This window comes from Numida meleagris, chromosome 4 (assembly GCF_002078875.1).
Source record: "Numida meleagris isolate 19003 breed g44 Domestic line chromosome 4, NumMel1.0, whole genome shotgun sequence".
Taxonomy (NCBI): domain Eukaryota; kingdom Metazoa; phylum Chordata; class Aves; order Galliformes; family Numididae; genus Numida; species Numida meleagris.
Window position 1 is genome coordinate 14536022 of NC_034412.1, and position 24849 is coordinate 14560870.

Consider the following 24849-nt stretch of genomic DNA (forward strand, 5'->3'; position numbering starts at 1 on the left):
CTAGGGGCTCTAAATAGAGATGATATATGGTGTATCCCATGTTAGACTTTCACACAGTATATCCCATGTTAGAGCTCAGGGACAAACACTGAACTTTGGAGCGTATATAGATCTTCTTTCAGTTTTTCAGATAAATGGTCTTAATTTCATGACATTAATTAGATACCCAGGGTTATTTCCTAAGGAATAAAAATAATATTTTCCAGACTTCGATGAGGCTTTGAGAAATCACCTTTTTTTTCCCAAGCAACTGATAATATTTTCTAATGTCATTTCATTTGTTTTTCCTTTCTTTTTATAATCTAGAATTTTCTTTGAAATAAAATATCAAAATATTTAATACAGATAAATATACAGATATTAAGCATGGCCAAACATCATACAAGGATTATTTTTAAGGAAATTCATTAACACCAAAACCAGTGTAAAATTCAACCTTATGCCCGTAGGTTTTAGCTGTTGAGTGTTCAGATCAGACCCTTGGGAAAAAATACTGTTGTCACAGTACACAGCAACAGAAATGATCCTGTCCTGTGCCCCTTACTTGTGTGAGTAATTTTCCCTGAGGTTGTGGGTCCCGCTAGGTTTAATAAAACTTACTAAGCTATAATTACTCACATGCATACAGACTAGTTATACCCACACTTTTCTTGTCCTAAATGAGTTTTCCAAGACAATTAACAACTAGAATGATGTGCAACTCCCATTAAAAAAAAAGCAAAAAAATAAAAGCTTCAGTTGGCTGTAACAAGGAATATTTTCTAAGAACAGAAGTTCTGCAGACTGAAGAGTCTAATGTTTGGGACATAGTTTTCATTGCTGGCAAACACCAACAAAAAAAGTAAAGAACGGAAATGGTAACATGAAAGATGGACTTTTAATTCTAAAGCCATGAACATTTAAATATGAATGGGGCTTGCTGCAATCCTCTATCTTTTGTCAGGAAATATGAAGCTCTGGAACTCCTTTTGTTGCCTTCTTTGTTAACTGTATGAGGCTGAAAGGAGTTAGATGCCTTGTTTCATTTTCAAGATCCATCACACTGAGGCTCTCAAAAATAAATGCTGATAAATACATGAAAATGCTGAAAGGTTGATAAAAGGAGAAACTCAGATTCATCTGTCACTGGATGACATACCAGGGACAATCATCACTAAAAACAAAAAGCAAGTTTAGATTTTTGAAGTTTAGATAGGGAAAATTAGTTATAGTAAGATATTTGAGGACACTGACATAAAATACATTTGGCAATATAAACATCTTTTCCTTCAATTTTGCCATTTTTCTCTATCTGTTTCTGGGAGATCACAGAATCCTAAGGGAAGGTCCTCAAGGTGACGTCCTCTAATGTGATTTACTTTGAGGAATACTTAATGGAGAAAGGTGCCTACTACATTTTGTTATTGAGTTTTGTTCATGGTTCAGGATTGATCCACTTGAGTCTTTCAGCAGGGAGTAGTTTTCCAGTGTGGCACAGCATGACTCCAAATCAATAAGGTTAATAGATGTGGTGGCCACACAGTCAGAGGTGATGTGCCTGGCATTTTCTGTGCCAATGAAGAAAATTTCTGATGACGAGATGTCATTTTTGTGCCGGCAGTAATGTCACCCTGATTACCTAGAGCACAGAGCCAGTTAGTAAGTTAGCAAGACTGTAAATGGCCCATTAATCTGAATTATCTTTACAGCAACTGTTTGAAAAAATTTAGCTTGCATCCAGATTACCAGCCTCCCTGTTATTCATAAAATGCCATCAGCACACTTGCTATATAAAAATGGTATTGCCGTGGAAAAGGGATTAAATGGAAATGGATGGTCTGGAACTTCAATGTATATTTTTAAACTCCTAAAACATATTTTAAAACCTGCAAAGTTCCAGTCATCAAGCAAACAAACAAATAAAACTGCATGTCATTTTAGATATTAAAAGGAAAAAAAATATGATGTAATGTACCACTGGAAAAAAAAAGTTGTAACAGTGATGTAACAGCCAGATCTACTGCTGTAGATTTGTATCATGTGTTGGTCTTTCTTCAGTTCTAATTTTCTCCAACTTTTTAAAATATGCAAACTCTTAACAGTGCCTTCCAGAGCACTAATGGGTATATGTTTCCAGATGGTTTGTGCTGTGAACAAAGTGCTGGACTGGACTGGAAAGAGAAATCTGTTTAATATTCCAATATCTAAATGTCAGGAAGGTGTAATTCAGAGTGCTACTGGAAGATGAGCTGAATGGACTACAACTTATGGTGACTTTCGTTAACAAGTGGCATTAAGGGAAGAATTTCCATAATTGAATCATTAACTAATATCAAATATTGATTTCCTCCCTGATATTAGTGTATCATCACTTGTCAGACTTGCAGACACCCAAAGAGCACTCAGTGCTGTGTCTACCAGCAACAATAATGATTTTTATTATGATAATACTGTCAAGAACTATGAAGCACAGAAAACAGCAATACCATACCATCCCTGTTCCTGAGCTTTCACAGACAAAATTTTGAAGAAAAATTATAGGATGGGTGCATGGGAAGTTTGTGCAAACAGACTGGATAAAGTGATAGTTTGCATTACAAGGCTCGTTCCTTACTGACTTCCTTGATCTTCTGGTAATTCTTCATAACTGGGATGGAGTGAGCCAGGTTTGTAGTGCTTCTAAATAGTACTTTTATCTAAAGAACTGGATTCTATTGCCATTTATATCAATAATTCAAATAACAGCAACATTTATGATTTTTTTGGCTGTTCTTACTGTTGTCCAATTGAAGCTGAGTGTACACCATGGAAGGAATACAGCATATTCAATGACAATTTTACTTATATTCTGGTATGCTCATTAAATGCATTAAATACTTGAACAAATTAAGTTAACTTGAAAATGAGGAAGGACTGAAAGAGGCAAGATAAAAAAAAATGAAACAATCATCCTTAATTGAGTTTTAACCAATTAGCATTGATCATTAAACCTTTCTTTTGGCAGCATGATGAAGACGATGACAATGATGATGATGCAATGTGTAGCATTTAGATCTTAAATGAAGAATGAAAAATTTGTTCAACATTTGACGATAATTATTTTTTTGGTAAAAGGTTATATAGGCTGTACAATATCATATGTTACTCTTAAATTGATGATAGAGCTTGAAAATATCTTGAACAAGCAAGGTGTACTCTTTTAGGTACGCTTTTCCAGATCTACGTTTAAAGAATCCGTCCACTTGGTGCTAAAATGGAGAGGCGTAATATTTTCGGAAAATGCTTAAAGAAGTGTTATTTTCTACCTCAATCTTTCAGCAGGAAAGCAGTTCTTTTGCCAGTTAAACATTCAAAAATCATGTCTCATTTGAATAAATTAACATATTTTGTGGCAAAAATTAATTCCAAGGAAGGAACAATAAATAGGAAAGCAATTTAAATTGTGTATTTTACATGGGAGGGAAAAAAAAAAAAAGAAAACCCAACATTATCATGTGTATGACAGCTCAGCTAATTTGATGGGCTTTGATGTTAATTTAGGGTTTACTTTAATTTCAAAACATATTTTTTCACTTAATAAGGGAAACAAAAGAAACTTTCAACCAGTTTGTTATCTGGGAATGTTTTGGCTTCTCAAATGTGAGAACATGATTGTTTTTATTTCCAGGAGGAGATAATAACACTGAAGCAATAAAAAAGAGTCAAGGCAGCTTGCACAGCACAGGAAGTTCACAGCCAGAGACTTAATTTCCCACACAATGTACTGTGCAATGGGCCCATTAACATAGATGAATAGGCTCTTTAAAGGGTTTTTTTTCCAGATATGCAGCTGCCGCTGAATGGTGCTATGTTAATAAGGTACTCACTTGCCTATTCTTCAGGTACTCTGGCATTCTCTACCTAGGTAATCTCCATATAGGAAAGGCTATTAGGGGTTGTATCTCCTACCACACCTTCAATTATTTTAACACCTGCACTGATAATCCAGGCAAGGTAAACTGGTAGGGGGCCGGGGTTCTAAGTCCATCCTCTTCCCCCGCTAAAGTCACATCTCGGGGGGAAGGGCTGAGGAAGAGGGGGGAGAAAAAAAGTAAAGTCACTTTTATTACACATCAGTGGGAACACTCTGAAAAAGCTTTCATGCCTAGGAAATTGTTATTTCTTCAAACAACTGACAGCCTGCAGAGGAAACTCTAATGGAAATCCAGCTCATGCATTGTTATGCATGGCCCTCATGTAGATACATGGGGGTGGATTAAGTTAGCTTCCAAAGGGTCTATTGTGTGCAGCATTAATTTGCAGCGCTCTTGATATTTGAGTTTGAAGGTTTTACAACCTTTGTGTTTACTTAGATGCACTATATCCTAGGTTTGTTTATTTCCTTCCACAATCTCTTATTACCCTGTAAATGTTACATTTATCTTTATTAACTTTCAGTATGTTGCTGTAAGTCACAAAGAAGGAAATAATTACAGCCTCCTTGAAATGTATTCATTTTAAGAGCTTTTTTTTTCTTCTTGGTCAGTTCTGAGTTATCAATCTGTTAAAACATTGGCCTTCTTTGTAAAGCCAGCAGATTAAAAGTGTAAAAATGGTGACATTTATTATATTACTATTAAACCAAAGATAAATCATTATATTTCTCAAGTCATAAATGTACAGATGAATTAACGATCCAACATAATCTTCCAAAAGATTGCAAGTCTGACACTGGTACAACTATCTCTTACTACACAGAGATACGAGAAAAAATGCCCATATCAGCTCATCATGAGCACAGTCTTTCCACTACATCCTCAGAATCCTTTACAAAATTGTTTGTTGTCACATATGGCTCTTCGTCTCCCAATATTAAGATAGAAAATTAAAATAAGACTTGTCCTATGTTGCCTTAACTTGTGCTGCTGTTTTCCTGTATAGATCCATATGTACCGTAGACAGGCATTTTTGTAAATTCAACTTTCCAGTGAGATTTAAATTTAGAAGATCCTAATGGCTTTTTATTTGAACTTGTCAGAGATGTCTAGAAGTGTTAGTTTTTCAACACTGAACGAAGAACTCAAAGTAACTAGTACATTCAAAAGAAGCTATGATCCTAATCTGAACTAAAGGGCTCAATTGAATAAAAATACCTTATGCTCGAGTAACTCAAGTTATGTGTGACTCCTCTCTTACCCTCCCCCTTTATATGGAAGTCAGTGAGTTTGATGTTTCTGTATTTTAATAATGCAAAAGAGTTTTTTTGTAAAAAGAGTAAGTGCCCAATTTACAGTAATTATGGTCTGAGCTCTATCAGGTGCATAGTTTTTTCAAAAAACCCTCCAAAACTAGCACTGGGAAGATCCCTTTAAACCACAGAAAGTTTTGAATTCAGGTCTTGATGCTACATAATGGATTAAGAGAAAAGAAATTACTCATCGGGGTCCCAACAGCAGAACGGCTGCCTGGAAGCCCTACTTGCTTCTTAGGCTGACGGCCTCTATTTGGAACCACTCTCTGAGTGAGGAGAAGTGCAGACCAAACGACAGGAGCCACTGACCTCAGCTGCTGAAGTGAAGATCTTAATCCAACATCTAGAGCTGGGGTCTTTCCCAGTGTCCTAGGAAATGATAACAGCAGGAACAGAAAGAATTGCATTTCAGAGAGCTGTTTGAAGTACCGTGGTACTACTGGCATTGTATAAAACAATAGCACAGCTTCTTCTGAAACATGTTAAAAGTATGTGAAACCGTGGCTGGTTTAGAGAATATAGATCTAGTGCTTCTGTTCTCCTTGTTTTGTAACACAAGGACAAGCAGTGATAACAAAGAGATGCAAATTCAAAACCAATAAAAGGAAAGCCTTTTTATCCCTCATTTTGGATAATTAGGCCGTTGATATGCAATATCATAATATTTCACTAAGCTCAGATTAAATCCAACAGATTACAAAGAGAAGTCAGATATTTGTATAATACAAGAATCTCCAACATTACTATAGTTAACTTGAATTACTGCCAAATAAGAAGAGATCTGTGTTTAGAATGGGGTAGTCCTCACCTGGTATCACAAAATTCTGTCTTCAGCTGAATCCTCAGACCCTGACTGCTGCCAGAGATACAGTGCTGTGATATCTAAACCACTTCCCAGGTACAGTATGACAATTCATATCTTGCTGCATTCCTATGATATCCCTCACCTTTAATCATCATTGATTCACATTTGCAGATATATATTTTTTTCGATCAAAGCCACAAGAAACACAACAAAACAGGAGGACTTTGGTTTGGTTTTAAATGACAGATAATTCAAAGTTGTTGTTTTTTTTTTCTTCCAAAAACTACAACAACAACAACAACAAGTGAACATTACGAAGCTTATCTTGCTATCATAAAAGCTGGTAAAGCTCTTCCAGTCATAGTGTCCACAGAAGACTTCTATACTGAAGACCTCCCACAAGTTATCAAAGACTGTATTATGGAGATTAAAAATATTCTTCTCCACCCAGCAACACCCATGTCTCTTCATTAAAAGGAGGAGTAGGTGCCAGGAGTGACCACAGCAATCAGACAGAGATTGCAGGCTTTTCTTTATTACTTCTACAACTGTGAAAACATTTTTGATCCCTGATCTCTTCTCTAGAACAGCAGATATTATTCTGTAGGTCTACTGACAACAAAGTCTTTACAGGCACATGAAGCTGCCTCCTACCTGCATATTTTTGGAACATTAACATTTACTGTGTTTATGTATTTCTCTATCAGAGGTGCTATTTATTTAATACATGTGTCAACGGTTTACGGGCGTTTGGCCCGGTTCCGTGACGAAGGGGACGAAGGTAGGAACTTGACTTATTGCACGTTAAATTTGTGCAGTTTTTTACAACCTCCCTATATTGCACAAGAGGAGCCATATACAAAGAGTACACTATGCACCTGAACTGGACTCCTCTATTTTTTATCTGTGCCTTCTTTAAGCAATCATTCCAAGACATATGTGATCTGAAATGCCGTGATAAATGTTCAGCATGTTAAAGGAGTCTGATTTGTCCTTGGTTTCATAGTGTGCACAGTAGTTTTCTTGCCAAGGTCTCCCTCAACTCTTTGCCAGCCCAGGGAAGGATAATCTATTCCAGCACTCACAGTGACTCACGCCTATCTGTTCCCTGCACTCAGCATCATGGGAAGGTGTAGCTCAGGCAACATCAATCCTTTCACCAAAATCTTCCAAGAAGGTGGTCATGGAGGTGTCTGTGTCTTCACATTCCCACCTCTCTGGACCCAATCAGGAATGGGCAAAATGAGAAGCAATCACACTGCGTGCATTCTTTACAGACAAGAAATAGTCTATCTCATAATCTCCTTCTGACTCATTCAATATTGAATGTTTAATAAATACCTGGAATTAACCACAACAGGGATGAGATGAAACTCAGCTGCTTCCCATTCAGGCAATAAGCCGATAAAATCTTCAAAGTAGGTTACCCTTCCAGGGTGTCTGAACGTGAACAGTTGTTAGGTACCCAGGAAACCAGAAGCGGTTGGAGGAACTGCATGTTGGAAGAAAATGAAGATAAATTAGCGTCAACAATCAACACGGCTGAGATGGTAAAAGAGATATTTCAAATCTAAGGAATAGTTTATCAGAGGTTTGTGACTACCAAAATAAAACTATAGGCACCCTCGAGAAAATAGGAACCATTGGAAAAGATCTAGCCAAGAGGAAGACAAGATTTAAAAAGAGAAGCATTGTAAGGAAAAAGCAAACATAGATGGAAGCAGAGAAAATAAGGTATCAAAATAGAGAAAACAGAAAATAGTAAATATTTGCACAAAGTAGAATACAAGTTTTAGAAACAGTGTGCGTAGGTGACACTGAGGAGAACACAAAGTGCAGAAAGAGGATGCCTAACTCATTTGGAGAATGATATTACTCTATTAAGAGAGAGGAAAACCTATTTTCTTCACACTGATGTGAAATTTTAAAAAGCAAGTAATCCTTTGTCTCTGATTACCCTCTTCTGTGTTCATACTGTTCAGGTTCATAAGCACCCTGTTAACCAGGATATACTTGTCAGGCTGACCTGTTCAACACAAGCCTCTTCTGGGTGCACCATGTTGCTGCCTCACCAACCTTCAAGACAGAACTGTTTGAAATTTCATCAAAACAGAAAAGGAGGAAAATAACAGTGACAACAGCCACGCAACAGGAAGATTCCACTGAGGATGTTAGGCTGCCATATCCGCTGCTTTGTTGGAAGTCTGGATATTGCAACACAAACATGGGAGGGCCAGATTATTTTCCTTGTGTTCTAGTGGTCGTTTTGCTCTGAAGACCTGAGCATAACTTGGCACGTGCAAGGCTGAACTACAGTTCCACCTTCTCCGTCTTCATAACAACACACTCTGAAACTCAATTTGTTACTAGTCAGATGGGAAGGAGACAGGATTTCCTAATTCTCGCCAATGGCTAAAGAATGAATGGCATACCCAACTCTTTCCTGGTGCACCACACAACCCTGCTTCCTCCATAAAACCGGGCTGCTGCGAGGCTCCCATTGTACCACATAGGTCTGATAAATCATCCCAATTTTAGATTACTTATTGGTTGTTTAATGGAAAACTGCCTTTACTGGGAAATGCTGAAACTAATTAATAATCAAGCTTTTTTTCTTCTTTAAAAAAAAACCAAAGCAAACACAACATGTTTTGTGCACATTTGAATGGGCAAAAAATGCAGCTCAGGATCTGCCTTGGAGCACTTGCAACATTCAGGATGTATATTCCAGTAAGTAAATCTAATGGGTCACTGCTCATTTTTACAACCCAACGTATTGGTGTCTATACATACAAAATAGGGCTGGGCTTTTCCCAGACAAGTTAACTTAAAATGAATATTCTTTTCCACATGACTATGCTATGTAGAATGGAATATTGGCCCCAGTTAGGCTTGGCTTCAAGTTTTGCCTGACACTGCAAAGGCTCTCAGTAAGAGACAGTCCTATCCACTTTAATAAACAATATGGGCAAGATTCATACCAAATCTTTGCATAAAAAGAGGAAGATAACTCATCTTCTTGCCTGCTGAAGAGTACATCAATAACTAGATTTCTTGGGGCCTAATGAAAATTACAGGATCACGGGTGTTTTACTCTTTATCCTTTTGTAAACACAGACTGACAAATTAACAGGACAAGGAACAGAGTGAACCCAGCAGTCCTTAACACTATAGACTGTATCTTTATCGCTCTGCTGCTCCTGGAGGCAGCTCTTAGCTGCAGACTCCAGAGGGATGTGGCTCAGAAACAACCAGCCCCATTGCTGAGCACTGTGATTTTTTTACAGCTTGTTCAAACCATCACAGAGCAGGGGCAGAGCCTGCAGGGAGCAGAGGTAATCACTTTTTCATTAAATATCTGGAAAAGATGTGGGCTATGGGCAGGAAGAAGGGACACGCAGGGAAGGAGGATGTGCAGGAAATGACAGTGGAAGAAAAAGCCACTGAAAATAAATCCAGTGCCTCATAGGAAGGTGTGACATTGCAGCAAGACTGGAGACAAGACTGAGAAGGCAGGAAGACCACACATCTGCATCTTGCACATTTTGTTCTAATGTGCTCTTTTGTCTTTATCTTTTCTTTTCTGTTGCTTTTTTTCATGCCGTCTGAAAAGTTTTGCAAAAGACTCCCACTGCCAAAGCCAACCAACACAACTGGGTACTGAGATGGTGCTTCTTATCTACGGACCTTTTTTTTCTATTTTGTTCTTCAGAGATGGGCTGCTAAGGAAATAAGGTCCCATGTAATTTCCAGCAATGACAAGTGAATCAGTTCTTTTGCTTAAAGAAAAAAAACAACCTCATTTTCATATTTCCATATTTAATTCTTGCACTTGCATGTATGTTTCTGTTATCTTTCAGCCACATGTTGCTACTTGTCTCTGTAGTGGAGGATTTCTTTCTTCCCTTCTTCTCTCTTTTTTTTTTTTTTTTTGACTGTGGGCTATGTGAAGCCTGACTTGCATGTAAAAGATCCACAGGGAAAAAAAAACCCTCTAGCCCTCACTGAGATACAGAGAGCTGGCATGCTGCATGCTTTGTGGGAACACTCCACACTCTCCACCATCTCAGGTAGCAGGACACATATGTGCAGCACCCTGCACCTACACACCAACATCTGTGCTCAGTGCAATGTCCCAGTGAAAATTGACAGGCATGGGTGAGGAGGGGCTGGAAGAAAATGAACCACAGGCTGTTCCAAAAATCAGCCAGATTTGGCCGACAAAACACTGTTTTAACACTTGTCCAACCACTATGCAACTTCCATAGAGCACAAACAGATGAAACTTGGGTTGAAGGAGTGGTCTGAGATTTATGAGACCATTTCAGACAATCTCATTGCATTTAGACTGTTGTTTACGTTAGTCACCCTTCAGCTATCCAACTTGCAATGAGAATCAAGATCCTAAGATATCTGGGTGCTTTTGAAAAGGTTACATGCAGTCACAAGCAAGCAGCCAAGACTCCTTGTTAAGTCAGCATTAGTGAGGCAGCTCATTGCTGCAATACATCTTAACTCAGCTGCAGCAGCACTTGGACAGACAGTATTCCTGCTGTTCTTACTGGCAGAGAAGGTTTCAGACAGACTCTGGTTATGATTTAGTCTTGGTCTGCATGCTCAAACTCCTTCTGCAGCCAACACAGGGACTGCCTTCAACACAAGAGAGTAACAGCAATCAATTTTCTGTTTGAACAACTTCTGGGTTGTCATTTTGTCAGTGGAGCACGGCCACTCATGTTCTGCTCTGATTTGCTCCCAGACTGCAAACATCTCTGGTTTGTCCAGTATGCACTGAATTTGCCCTGCAAGTTTCTTTTCCATAGAGGGGATGTTAAGTCTAGCCCATTGCTGTTTCTGGTGCTGTCATGGGGCTGCCGATCTCACCAGCATTCCTTCTGCCTGACAACCAAGCTCTACCCTTGCATTGGAAAAAACAATTAAATACATTATTATTTTTTTTCTTTTCTGCTGACGACAGATTTAGAAAGTGGTACTCAAGAAATATAACAGAGTATGGAGTGTGCTCTCCTGGTGCACTCTCCCTCCCAATCCCCCTCTTAGTTTTCTTTCTCTCCATATTTACAAACTTTCCCCCCATAGCACCCAGATACCATCCTTCTCACAATCTGTAGCACAGAGCACTGGATAGTTTTATTGCATCAGACTTCAATCTATGCCATACCTTAACTACAGTACTGACTGCATTCATTAGGGTGTACAATATGTATAAGTACGAAAGTATACTGTCATAAAGCTATATTGTGGTTGACTAAGACATATTCCAAGCATTCATCCCACTAAATATGATAGATTTCTGCTCCAAATACCCTCCATGAAACTAGAAGCTTTCTGTCAATTCAGTGTGATTGGGAAGGGTCATGTGACACTACCTCACAACATGATTTGCCTTAATAAACATGATAACTTTCCTAAAATGTGTCACCTATCCTCTGACCACTTAACATCAGCTGGAAAACCTCTTGCTTGTGCCATTGTGACCAGTAGACATCAAAACAATTCAGCGTCATGTCTTTCAATGTCTTATGGCATGACTCCATTGAGATACTTGTGACAGAATATGACAATCTGGAAATATCACACTAAACACCTAAGACATCTCTGCAAGTCTTTTTGGTACCATACAATGTTATGAGACTCCACACAAGCATACAGTTATTCCATTCACCTCTGTGCAGGGATAGGTCTTCAGTTTCATGTAGTTTTACGAGGAGGTTCAGTTGTGGCACAGTTGAACATTACCTGGCATTTCTTTGAGCAGAGGGATGTGGAAGCTCAGGACGTTTCAGGACAACAACCAGTCAACACTCAGCAGATCTTCTATTTTTGCAGTCAGTAAAGCCCAAGAAGACAGTGCTATGAGAAAATGAGACACAGTAGTTACAATGCAAGGAGTTAAAAAAAAAAAAAAAATTATCAGGGAGAAAAATGAACCTGGCAGAAGAGATACACAATGTGGATATTAAGGTCTCTATCTGTAGATTTATAACTTCATTTTTTTCCAGAGATGGCAACGTTACGTACAAAGAAACAGATTCAGTTTGGACAATTTACTTTCATGGGATTCCATTGTTGATAATTTATAAAGACTATGCTACCTGGTATTGGAACTGCCAAATCTTGAACTTAAATATTACTAGTAAAAGAGACATGAAAGAGAGTCATTGGAGAAGTACTTGCAAACTTAAGGAAAAATTAATAGCTTTCATGCAGTTTGTGAACCTACCTGCAATTAGTTTTGAGTTTGCCTTATAAAAATTAAATATTCTAGGGTTACTAGATGACTATTTCTATTAAATATAATTACTGTCTGGAAAGGAAAAGTGATTTTTCCCCCTAACTTAGCAGTTTGAAGGTTTAACTAGTCCATTTATATGAAAATCCTGAAATTTGGCCAAAGATTGTGCACTTTTTTCCTTCTCTTTTTTCATGTCCTATGGAAAACATAGCATTTTCTTTCTGGAGCAGTTAACATAAAAGATCTTGGTTAAGAGAAGCTTTTCTTCTGCAAAAGATAATCTGCTTTCAAAGTTATAAGTTTGACAATCAAGTGGTCTAATTGATTGAACATTTACAAATACTTCGTAATTAAATTTGTGCCAAACTATGTGAAAAAGATTAATGTTCCGCTTCCCCAAACTGTTTCTCCCTCATGTTTTTTTTTTGTGTGTGTGCATGTGTGAACTGAATCTTTGGGAACTCCTTCCAGTTGATGCATCATTGAGGTGGTTGAACACATTGCATTATGGCAGTCTGTCACATCAGTGTTTCACCCTGAGATACTGGACTTGACACACTGGGAAAGAAAGTTAGACAATCCAAAATCCGGAGCGTCATGTTTCTTTTGAAACTCAAAGACAGAATTTTCATCTACTTACCTCCAATTGTAGCAAGAAAAAAGAGATTTAAGTAATTATAACTTTTTAAACATTAAAAGTAAATTCATGTAAATAGTAATGTTTTATTTGTCCTGTATTTTGTTGGAAGTAACCAATGCTCTGTAAACAGCACTTTTTATTTTGGTGAACCACTCTAAGTAGTTACGGCAGTACAACGCAGGGGATAGAGCCTGACCCTCCAACAAACAAAATGTGGCACTGCAATACTTGTATGCAATAATACCTTGAATAGAAGTAGTTCTAATGCTTTCACTAGCACATGAACTCTTACCTAGTGCCTTGGTATTGATGGAAATTTTGCCTCCAGACAACCTCCCTCAGACAGTGTTTCATTCAACCGACACTAGACCTAGCAGATGAAAATTTGTCGTAGTTTCGAGGTTGTATCTTGTATTTCCAGAGGAAGAATTGCAAGTTCATTGAAATACAAAGCTTAACTTCTGGAGTTGTGCAGAATATGTTCCTACCGTTAATTTTAACCAGAATGTACAGTGTACCTTTGTGGTGATTTTTTCACCAAAAAAAAAAAAAATTGTCAAGATTACAAACAACAGTGTTTCAATGCTGTAGTGCAATAGGGCTAGGAACAGGACCTGGAAATTCTACTTTTTTAGCTTTAATCAGCATACAATAATGTGGATGAGTAATTAATATGGAAACAAGGGTGAAGATAGATTGCCACAGTTTGGAGGAAAGAGTGCCATCTGGACAATATTGCCAGCTCAAGATTATATGCAAGTCTGTTATTTAGTTTTTGTCTGCAACAACAGAGGATACGTGATATATTAAGTCTAACAGCAAAAAGGCAATGTTCATAAACCTTAACATTAAATGATGCTTGAAAACAAGACACTAGCTTTTATTGTATGCATTGCATGTGATGTTTCTATTATTTCTATTATTTAAAGCTTTTTCAAAATCAAAGTCATGATTTTAAGCACTTGGGATAATAGCAGCATTTGTTGAAGATTCTAAAACTTGCTGCACTTTGGCAAGCTTTTGTAGAGTTTTTGAGCAAGGAATGAGGAGTATTACAATAATTTTAAATCTTCAGTGGATTCTGTTGTGAATTCTCTTATTTGAATGTTCTATGGCATCCTAGATCAAAATCTCATGTCAGACCCTTTTTCTCCTCCCTTTCATCTCAGAATTACCTGTAAATGACTCTTCCTTACTGGCAACATTTTTCTTGTGATAAAGCACTGCATCTTACAACGTCAATCTCAGATCTCCTGATTTTATACTAACTGTACAAGGTCTCAGTGTCCTCTCAGGTTTACACAACTATAGCAAGCAACTACAAAATTAACCACATGACCAAACCCAAACTGCTCAAAGTGTGCAAATTCCTCGTTATGAATAAAAAAATCAAAACCATTTGAAGACCCTAGGGCCATGGCAATCTTTTAGCATAACATGCTAAATAATGCATTAAAAAAAACTCCTCCTAATTTTTCAGAGGGCTCTACTTCAGCCATGCGTTTTTATCTGCTTTCCACCTTCCATCCCATCCTCCATATGCATGAAGACACCATCACTACCAGAGAAGCAATAAATGACAACTGATGAAAGAGTGATCACATTTATACAGAAGTGAATGAGGTGCTAAATTAACACCAAACGCACAGCTGAAAGTTCTTTCTCAAACTTTGCTATGGACCGAATATTTACTCTTCCTATTTAATACAATCTCTTATTTAGCTTCCATGAAGTTAAAGATACTTTTATTATCCCTCTGATTTTGATACAATTCCCAACCCACTACGGGATAAGGCCTAAGTTTTTATAGTATAAGGATCTTAATTCTAGTTTGTAATTAATTATTGCAGTTTGAATAAAGTTCCAGGGGGAAAAAAGTACATCTTTTTCCACAGCAATTTGCACTCATGCGGGTGTGCTGACCAGTTTGTGGTGAACAGAACAGCAGAAATGCTTGGAGTGCAGCAAAGAGTAGCTCTAGGGCTGCTCTGGGTACCTACTTCTCCCTACAAGACCAGGGGAGGCTGGGTGTTTCACAGGCCAGCAGGCACTCTGCATACATCCTTGTTTATTTAGAGATGTTCAATAAAATCTAAAATTTTCATGCAGTGGGGCTTCATTCCCTAATGGGGGCACAGTCCTTGCCCAAATCTCATTGTCTCACTAAAACAGCACAAGTTTCTTTGCCAACTTGTCTTGTAAGGCCACAGTGGGATCTGGATTTACCCATTACCACAGGGTTTAATGATATTAAGCACAGCACTGAATCACACCTCCACTTGTAATCTCCGTCTGATAAAGGACTGAAAAATGCAAAAGGCTGGTTAGATATACACAGCACTGGTAAATGGACCAGCACAGTGAGCCATAGCACGTAGCATTTAACCCTTACTCAACACAACTCATGGTTAATTACTGAGGCATTCAGAAAGGGACGTGTTACTACAAAGAACTACAGAGCTACAGAACGTTACAGAACAAATAAACAAAAATTGAAGTATTATGAGATTAACTTTTAGGAAATCTATTGCTAAAGAGATCCCATTAAGCCACTACTCCCCCTACCCACAGCAAAGACTTGAAGTCATGACTGCAAATAACTACACAGGAACTGGAGGAATGTGTTCAAAGGTTTGTGCTTTGCAAAATAAATGAAAACTTCATAGAGCTCAATTTGCAAAACACATGTCAATTCTACAATTGTGGCATAAAGAGCTGCAGTTCAGCCAAATGATCATCAACATGACTAGAAATTTATCTAAACTGGACATCACAGTCATTAAAAAAATTCAGTGAAAGTGAGAGGTAGGGGATGGCTGCAGAACAATAGTACCATTTTTAAATTGCAAAAATAGAGCCTTGAGTTATAATAGGAACCAGAGCTAAAAGTTGAATGCCAGATATTTTTTTGTTTTGTTTTGTTTTAAGCTTTCATGTTGACCTCTGCTCTACACAAACTTAAATCTGTTTTACATCAGAAGCTGCAGGGACATGGGAGTAGAAGGGAAAATAATATGTCTGGCAGTTTAGAGAGGACCAGCTAGATTTCCTGAGCTCCAGTGGGATTGGTGACATAACTAAAAAGCAACAAACAGCAGGTGAGAGGAAGGATTTAAATATAAATAAGAACACTTTGAAGCCATAGGTTCTTATTGATCACATTCACATTTACAAATCAAAGTCACAGTTTTTTTTAGAAAAATATGTAACTAAGTAAGAATCCAAAACCCATAAAATACCAAGAAAGAAAATATATATATATTAGAGAAAAGTAAAAGCATGGAATATTGTTGGTAAATACTCCCTGGCCTAAAAAAAAACCAAATCAACTAAATGCCCTATTTTCTTTAATTAAAAATAACTGCATTATTTAAGGATTTCTGACTGAATTAAATATTGAAGACACATCAAGATCTGACGGGTGATGTGATTAGTGGTTTACACAGTTATTAAGACCTGCCTGCCCATTTGGACCCAAATTCAGCCTCTAATTAGAAAAACTATCAGAAATTTAGTCCCATGAATTCAGTATATACATACTACATGGTTAGCAGTATGGTTAAAACGGTTAAAAATATTAACTCACAGAATTCACTCTTTAGTAAAAGATCAGAGCTCACTTTTTTTTCTTTTTTTTTAAGTATTCAACATATACAAAGAGACTACAACCAATTAAATGGGCATGGTTTAACAGTTAGGATTTGCTGTCCTACTAAAGGTGCTGTTCACGCTCTGTCTGTGGGATCAGAGTTCAAATAGCAGTACATTCAATCTGGAAAAAAGTGGTGGTTACAATAGCATAGTAATAACAGTTGCAGATAACAATCTGAAAAGCTGAAACCACTGAAACATGATGGTTTGCAGTTAGAAAATATTTGTGTGCTTTACCAGAAAGTAACCCATTACCCTGCCAACTGGGAAAAATAAAAATCCAGCGGGAAGACACAAAATTAGATCAGAGCTCCCTCAAATGAAAAGAAATCTAGTCTTGCTGAACACAGATGTGATCATTCAGATGGCATTTCTATCAGTTCATTCATTTAGAACTCAATTCAATGCTACGCTAGCAATTTTCCCTTCTTAAACACCAACGTGTATGTGCAAGTTGGCTTGGAGGAGCAGGCCCATTAGAAGGTCCTCTACGGGGAACCCACAATCACGTGCTGCAAGGAGAAGCACAGATTTACACCCTCATCTTTAGGCAGATAGCTGAGGCTATGAAGGCTGTAAAAGAGTCTTATCAGCTCATGAAAGACGTCCAGTTTGCCACTGACAGTGCCCAATAGCGGATGCTTGGGAATTAGGGTAGGAAAGAAGCAAACATTTGGTGATTTTTCCCCAGGAAACTCTTCCATCCTCCAAAAATCTGCATCATAGAGACTTCCAATTGGCAGTTTTTGGTGGATTTCTCTTCCATGACCTTCTCCAGTGCCCACTGAACTCCCATTAATGGTCAGCATGGGAGGACATAGCAGTTAGAGTTATAACTAGTCTGTGGAAAATTATTAACTCTCTTAACAGCAAAGGCATGGTGTGGAGTTTGTGGCTCAGTATGGTCTACTCTGAGTCTGCAAATGCTGCCTTCATTAAATGCATGCCTTTGGAATCAGAAAAAACAGTAGGCACTTCTCTATCTCCACTGCAGTCATGTTCCTCAAAATGTTTTTCGTATCCTCGCTGCATATCTTCCAAGCCCAATTTCCCAGGCTGAAGAATTTGGCCTTTTGGCCTATGCAGTCATTCCTTGTGGGGAATCACGACTCCATGAATCCAGGGCTACTCTTCTGCTGATCTTTCAAGGGAGGGATGGGAAGGGCTTCACACATCTTCACCTCATATTTAAGGATTCACCTTTTACAGGTTGAATTATTCTCTGAATATTTCTGGTAGCTTTTTTTTTTTTCTTTCTTTTTTCTTCTAGAGGAAAGAATGAGCCTTTATGACTCTTCTGCTTATTAAGACCTAATTTAGATGCTAGGTTGGTGTTTTGAAGATGGCAGAATTATATAAAATTTTACTAAATTTATCAGGTGAAGATTGGAGTGTTTTTGTTTAGCAAGAGATAAAAAATTATGCTATTAATGGCTGCAGTTTGACAGTGGTTTCTTTTCAGTACATGAAATGAGAAAAATGAGAGCCAGTTCATTACAAAAATAGTGAAAGCTATAATAAGGCCAATGTAGGCTGAATCCTACAAGTGCATGTGGGGAATGTAATGTATGAAAATGCAACATCAAAGAAAGATGAGCAGGGAATGGAGTGCAGAGAAACATGTAATGAGCCTAGTCAGAGTAACGTCCAAGATAATTGGTTACAGATTACAGCGCTTGGGAACTGGTACCCTACAACAGAAGTAGAAAATAGACTGAAAAGAATGAGATCCAGTCCATCTATAATCATGTTATAAGAACCAGAATCATCACCTTAGTAGAAGCTGAAGCTCTAATAGGCATAGCATTGAATGTATCACTTACAACAGCTCAGATTTTAGATAGACAGACTTGACTCGTGCTACGCCCACAGTTCCTTCTAAATATTTTTCATATTAACTCCGGGGTTACACAGAACCTAATAACCTGTCAGTGTGAAATTATTAACTCTCTTAACAGCAAAGGCATGGCGCGGAGTTTGTGGCCCAGTATAAATTCTTGCTGTTTGTGCAGTGTTAAATAAGTCAGTTGATCAATGGTGCTCTGATGATTTATTAACATCATTCTGCCAATGAGAACTCATGTTGAAACTTAAGATGGATCAAATTTTATTTTAAAACATTAAGGTATCATATCTATAAAGGGCTTACAGAAACAATTGTGTATTTACCATGTATTAACATAGCAAAATACATCTGAATAACAAGGAAAGTATCTCTTTCACCTGTTTAAAGCAATGCCAACAGCACCAATAGCAAATGATTGTGTTTTATAATGTTATCATACAATTCCACAAAAATGGCTTGATATCTCAGTGTCAGAATCGATACTTATGTTCTGTATTAACTATATTTATTTTGCAAAAAGAGAAAAAAAATCTCTAAATATAATTTTGCTTGGATGTGAGGACATTGCTTTCATATTTCAATGAAAAATAAATCCAAATAGCATGAATTCCTCAGTGATAGCAATTGAGTATTATTAAAACAGATGAAACAAAACACAGCAAAAAGAATTTTTTCTTCTCTCTCGAAAGATTCACAATGCCACACTGCTCTGGTTAGTATCATTATTTCTAAAACTTGATTTATGATTTATGCCTCATTGAGGGTGACACTGCTTGGTGCAGATTTATTTAGCAGCTGTCTGCTACAGCAAGAGAGTGTGGTTCTCCTTTCTTTTTATACATACATATATAGGTAGCACCGCAGGGGAAACTGTTCCATAAACAATTGCCAGGCACAAAAAATCATAAGGGATACAAAGCGGGGCGTATATTATGTGGATTTAAGTATTTGCACTGCCATTAACTTTGGTTTATTCTACACTTCAGACCCTTTAAATATCTACATATGGTAGAGAAAATTGTATGAGGATTCCAGTGCCATATTAAAAGTTACAGTATTTATTACTACACTTTGGAGTTATCCAGACTTTCAGCTGAGATGTGTACTGTTTGATAAAGATGGTGAAGTACTATCTCCCCCATTTCACTGTTTAAGAACCTGAACCACGGACAGACTGAACATCTGGCACGACCAGAAAGAACTAATTGGCAAAAAGTGCAGACCAGCAGAAACAATTCTACAAAGCAATACAGTTACTGACACTGAGGGTCAGAAACCTACATTATAAGCACTGGAAGATACACACACATACACACGCAGGTTGCTCTGAAAGTAATGCCTCCTATATATGTCCCTGAAAACTACAATAGCTACAAAGAGCACAGCAACATTATTTGATAAATTCTCAGCTACAAAACACTATCTATCAACATAGTAATCACCATTAGCTGTGCATTTTTGCCAGCAATGAACAAGAGCCTGCATGCTGCGCTCAAAACAATACGCACCAATGGAGGTGACTCACTGTCATCACTGCTGAAACACACCACCCACCACCTCACTGTGCTCACACCCACTGTTTGGTCTCCATAAACGTTCACCAAGCACTCATGAATGTCAGTGGGTGCCATTTTTTTCCACATGGAGGAATTCAATGACACACCATTGCTTCATACACACTTCCATGTCAGACATTGTTCTGTCAGACTGCCCCTCTGCTGCCATCTGCCACAGCAACAAAATGTACCAGGATACTGGTGGGAAGGTTCAGGCTCTACTGCCATACCACCAGCATCCACCTCTGATGTCACAGGCCAACATAATAAAATAGGAGGCATTGTTTACACTGTTTTGACTTGAGGGATTGTCATCAAAGCACACCTGAGACATTCCCCTGCTGAGGATTTTGGCCCAGTCAATGTTTAAGTCTAATACAGACCATGAGAAATCTGGCCCTAAGCACTGTCCCAATATCCCAGAATTTCAAAGGCCTGTAAAAAAAAACTTTCAGAGGTGACTTTCAGAGGTTTGCACATGCACATGGGGCTTTTTACACAGATATTCTTTCCAAAACAGGTTAAGGGTCCTGATACCATGTAGATGTAGCTCTTGAGGCTTTTTAAAAATCAAAGAATACAGAAATATCACCTAAAAGTTGAAGAGGATTTAGGACCAACTTTTAGTCCCTTATGCAACCAATTGCTACCTTGTACCTAATAAAATATAGTAGAGAATTCAAGTTGATCTGCAGGCATTATAAGTTGTGCTTCAAATCTACCTAAATACAAAAAGTAATAAATTACAGCAAGTGATCCTTGCTTTTTAACTGGCATTCCAAGTCCATTTGCCTTTCTAATGCATTTTGAAAAAGATAAATGCTCAACACTTAAGCTTCACATAAGCTTCTTGCTCCTTTATATTATTTCCTATAAATAAAAATATAAATGCTTTTGGTCATGCAATTTGATCTTTGAGTACATGGTACAATAAATCTAGTCACAATCCATTTCCCTTAAAAACAAATATGACCTTTTATTTTAAAAATCCAAGGCAAAAAGGTCCTTTCTTAACACATAAACACCTAGTAATCTGAACAGCCACTTAGCCCAAAAGTAGAAGTAAAAATCGCATACTAAGTAGATACGTGTTTTCCACACCAGATAGAAAAAAACTCCATAGACAGTCTGTGAGATAGAGCTAATCTATTGTCAGCTCACAGTGCCATGCCAGCTTTACCTGTTACTTTCTATTGATTGCAGGCAAATTTGGTTGTAATTTTCTGTAGAAAACCCCAAGGTAAACCATCCATTTCTTAGATATGCTACAGGAAAAGTCTCTGGTCCCCCTGGCTTTTTTTTTTTCTTTTCTTTCTTTCTTTTTTTTTTTTTGTATATGCACATGGATGCTACAATATTAGTATATATACTATGGAGCCACATAATCACAGGAAATTCCTTAAACTGTAACCAGCACCTACCTATTTTATTCTCCAGAACATTAAATTGACACAAGTTCTTTGAGTTTAGCCATTGCCACCTGTCTGCTGCTGTTCTGACTGTTAAATATATTGAACATATTAACACCAGCTGCAGTCTGAGCACTAAGAGCATATAGAGAGATGTTTACTTTCCATACATAGTGGTGTTTGGGATAAAAATAAGACAAAGAAAAATTGAGAATGAAAAAGAAAAGAAAGGATTTTCATGAACAGGATTGAGCAAGTAGTATATAAAGGAACAGCTGTATTCTGTTATGATTACTTACGCTATTTTGATCTTATGTCCTCTGCTTCGCAATGGAAACATTCTTTGGCTCTAACTGAAGTTTCCAAAATATAGTCTTCATCAACATCGATTCAACACATCATCATCTAAAACAAGGTGATAAAGTTGGTATTTATATCTATCAGGGGACTGACTACAGATGATGACAACAACCATCTCAAAAGGTATAATTCTCTGCCACAGTGTATATCAGTATTTTTCTTAATTATTTCTGACATTTTATCTATTACTCCAAGGACTTTTACAGAAGGTGGAAATAAAAGGGAAAAATGGTGTTAGTGCCACAGATGAAGAAATACATCTTCTGTAAGTAATTCCCAGAAGAAATCTTGGAAATCTTATGGGGTCAGGAAAGAGGTAAGAAAATAACATTTGTCACTCTTGCTGAATTGGTCATCTAAACTTATAGTAGTACCTCTAGAAGAAAAGTGAAAATACAGAAGTATATGGGGAAAAAACGAGCTCCATGAATGTTTCCCCGTCAACTGGAAACCTGTCTAAAGATTTTGGTCTTCCAGCTACTTATAGCCTGTTTTCCCACAGCTGATGTCCTTTCATTTCTATTATTAGAAATCACACAGCAAAAGTAAAGAACCATACAGCTTAAGTTATAGCAAGGATATGAGTGCATCAAGTTTAGGACCAGCAAAGAATGGCTGAGAGAGGCCAGGAGAAAAATTTTCAACCTAATGAGCTGCACAGATGCAATAAGAGTGGCCAATGATCAACATCTACAGAGAATGCTAAGATAGGATAATTCACAGGCAGGCAGCCCACAAAACCAAAAGGTACCTTCAAAAAAGGACATAAAAAAGCTTGTTGTAAATCACTGCTTCCGACATGAGTCTGATGCAGAATGGACAACTGAGCTGTGAAGAGCAACTTGTCATACAGCCCTACAGAAATTTCAAGCACAGCTGGCTGTTCAGCTTAATGACATCATTATTAAACTCAGTATAAATAAAACAGGCCATAGCAGACATTATTGTAATGTTCTTATCTTAAAAACTTGAAAACTGCAGCTGTCTCAGAGCACAATATGAAAAACTCATCTGGTTTCCAGCCTTGGAGCTAGTTTCTGTACAAACAGTCTTCTCTCACCCTCTGAATCTTCCAGTATCCTGTGTTGATGACCGACCAGAATGAATATAACGACCAAAACATGACTTTCACAGAGCTATTGGACCTATTTTATCTTGTATCACATGGACACAAATTAAGCTAATGGCACTCCATGGAAGCTCCTAAGTTCAGAAATACACAGCTAGGTATAACAGCATTCTAACAAGAGTTACTCGGGACAAGCCAGGAGCATGTGAATTATTCTGTAATTAACAGAATGAAACATTAACTTTCAGATATGTGTTAGTCAGGTGGTTTGCCCTTATTCTACACTCAATGGGAAATGAAAAATGCCTTTTTCCCTTCTTCTACGGTTGGCTACATGGTGGCCTGCCTTTAAGAAGGCATTTACTGCCTACCTCTGAGAGATAGAAGAGGAAGGGTGAGTGATTTTCATGCTCTGGCACTCATTGTAGACTGTTTAATTTGTCAGGACTACTAGGCCATGGTTTTGTGCTTTGACAGGTTTTTGTTATTCCTGCTAATCCCATTTCTGTTGTGTAATGTGCGTGGCAGCATCTGGTGACAACAGAATAGAACACCTAATTGTGAATGAATACAGAGCGCCCTGTTCTGCCACATTGCCTGTTGCACTATTTTTGCATTTTTATGGCTGAGGGTGGGCTTCCAGGAGCTGCAAAGGATACAGCCCATCATTGTAATCAAATTTGCCATTTGCATGTGTGTGTTCTCAGCAGCCTTCTTATTTCTATAGCCCCCAGGATTCCCTGAGTTTGGCTTTCTGGCTCCCTCTTCTGAGTGGAGAGGATGATCGTACATATTTATTAAACAATTGCTCTTTATAATTAAGTCACAATGTGAAACTGATGGCTTTAAGTGCATTTGAGTGCCATTAGGGTGAGCGGAAGGTGAGGTGGGTAAATGCAGTACCTGAATGATGGCTGCCGCCCCCACCCATAGCATGGCTTCATTCACTTGATAGACATGAGGACCCCTCACTACCTGAGCAGTGATTTTTCCCCTCCATCCTGTTCAGATATTCAAGACCCTATTCCTCTTCACCACTCAATGTGTACAGGTGTAGAGAGCAAGCAAGGAAGCTATGGGCAATGCTCAGCAATGCTCACGTAGACACACTTAGCATCCAGTAGAGTAATAGTACAATGACTATAAACGCTCCCAAAATGTTAGACTAGGATATCTGTTTTTAAACAGTGGTCTGGCAGATTTCAGAGGAAGGGGTTCAGTTCAATACCTTTATATCCTCCTGACAGCAGATTACTGATTTAATCAAATTCTTAGACAAATCCTCTCCTGGTAGGGTACCGATCAGATGGTTTCATTTCCGTATGACCAAAACTGGTTCCAGCTAATATTGTTACTACAGCATAATGCGCTCACTTAGAATGAAAAGTGTTGAAAAACATCCTTTTGGAAGAAGATTGGATGATGGTTGACAAGTGGTGTGATACGGCTACCCAAAATACCCATAGATCAGAGCAGTATTGAATTTGACAAAATGGACCAAGGCTATTATTTTGTAGAACACAAATATTTTGAATAGAATGATGTGCCTTTCAGTTGAGAGGTTTTCATAATTTTCAGCTTAGATTATTGTCAGTTACAAGCACAAGTATTTTATAACAAGACCAATAAAATTCACTGCCAGTATCAATCTTCCAGAAACTGTCAAAAGATTAATTAAGACAAAGCTCCAAAAACTCAGAGATACAAAGTATATGAATGACAACATCAAAGACAAAAAACTTTAAGAAGGCTGCCCAGAAATACCAATTAAAATGCAGGATGGAATTTTCTTCTGTAATAACTTAGCACATTTTTTCTCCCAGTAAACTACACAGCTCTTCTGTATTTACCACAATAATACAGAATCAAAACATGAAGCCTGTTGGATATGGAAACCAAAAAATATCTAAAGCTGGAATAAAATTTAACAGATCACTCACAGATTTTTCTGACTCTTCTGTATTATAGGATGTTGAATTTACTAAGAAGTGGTCAAACAGTAACAGAAAATATGAAAGCAGTTTCAGGTCTGAAGCATGAAGCAGCAT

General features: G+C 37.7%; 1 long non-coding RNA gene across 2 annotated transcripts in view; it reads right to left on the reverse strand.

The window, feature by feature from the left end:
* Positions 1–24849, reverse strand: part of LOC110398216 — a 292377-nt gene that overhangs the window by 62200 nt on the left and 205328 nt on the right. For both annotated transcript variants that reach the window (XR_002438264.1, XR_002438263.1), the window contains 4 exons: positions 21672–21777; positions 11775–11888; positions 7356–7506; positions 5519–5578 (listed from right to left, as the gene is read on the reverse strand). This is a non-coding gene — a long non-coding RNA (uncharacterized LOC110398216). The remainder of the gene's footprint in view (positions 1–5518; positions 5579–7355; positions 7507–11774; positions 11889–21671; positions 21778–24849) is intronic.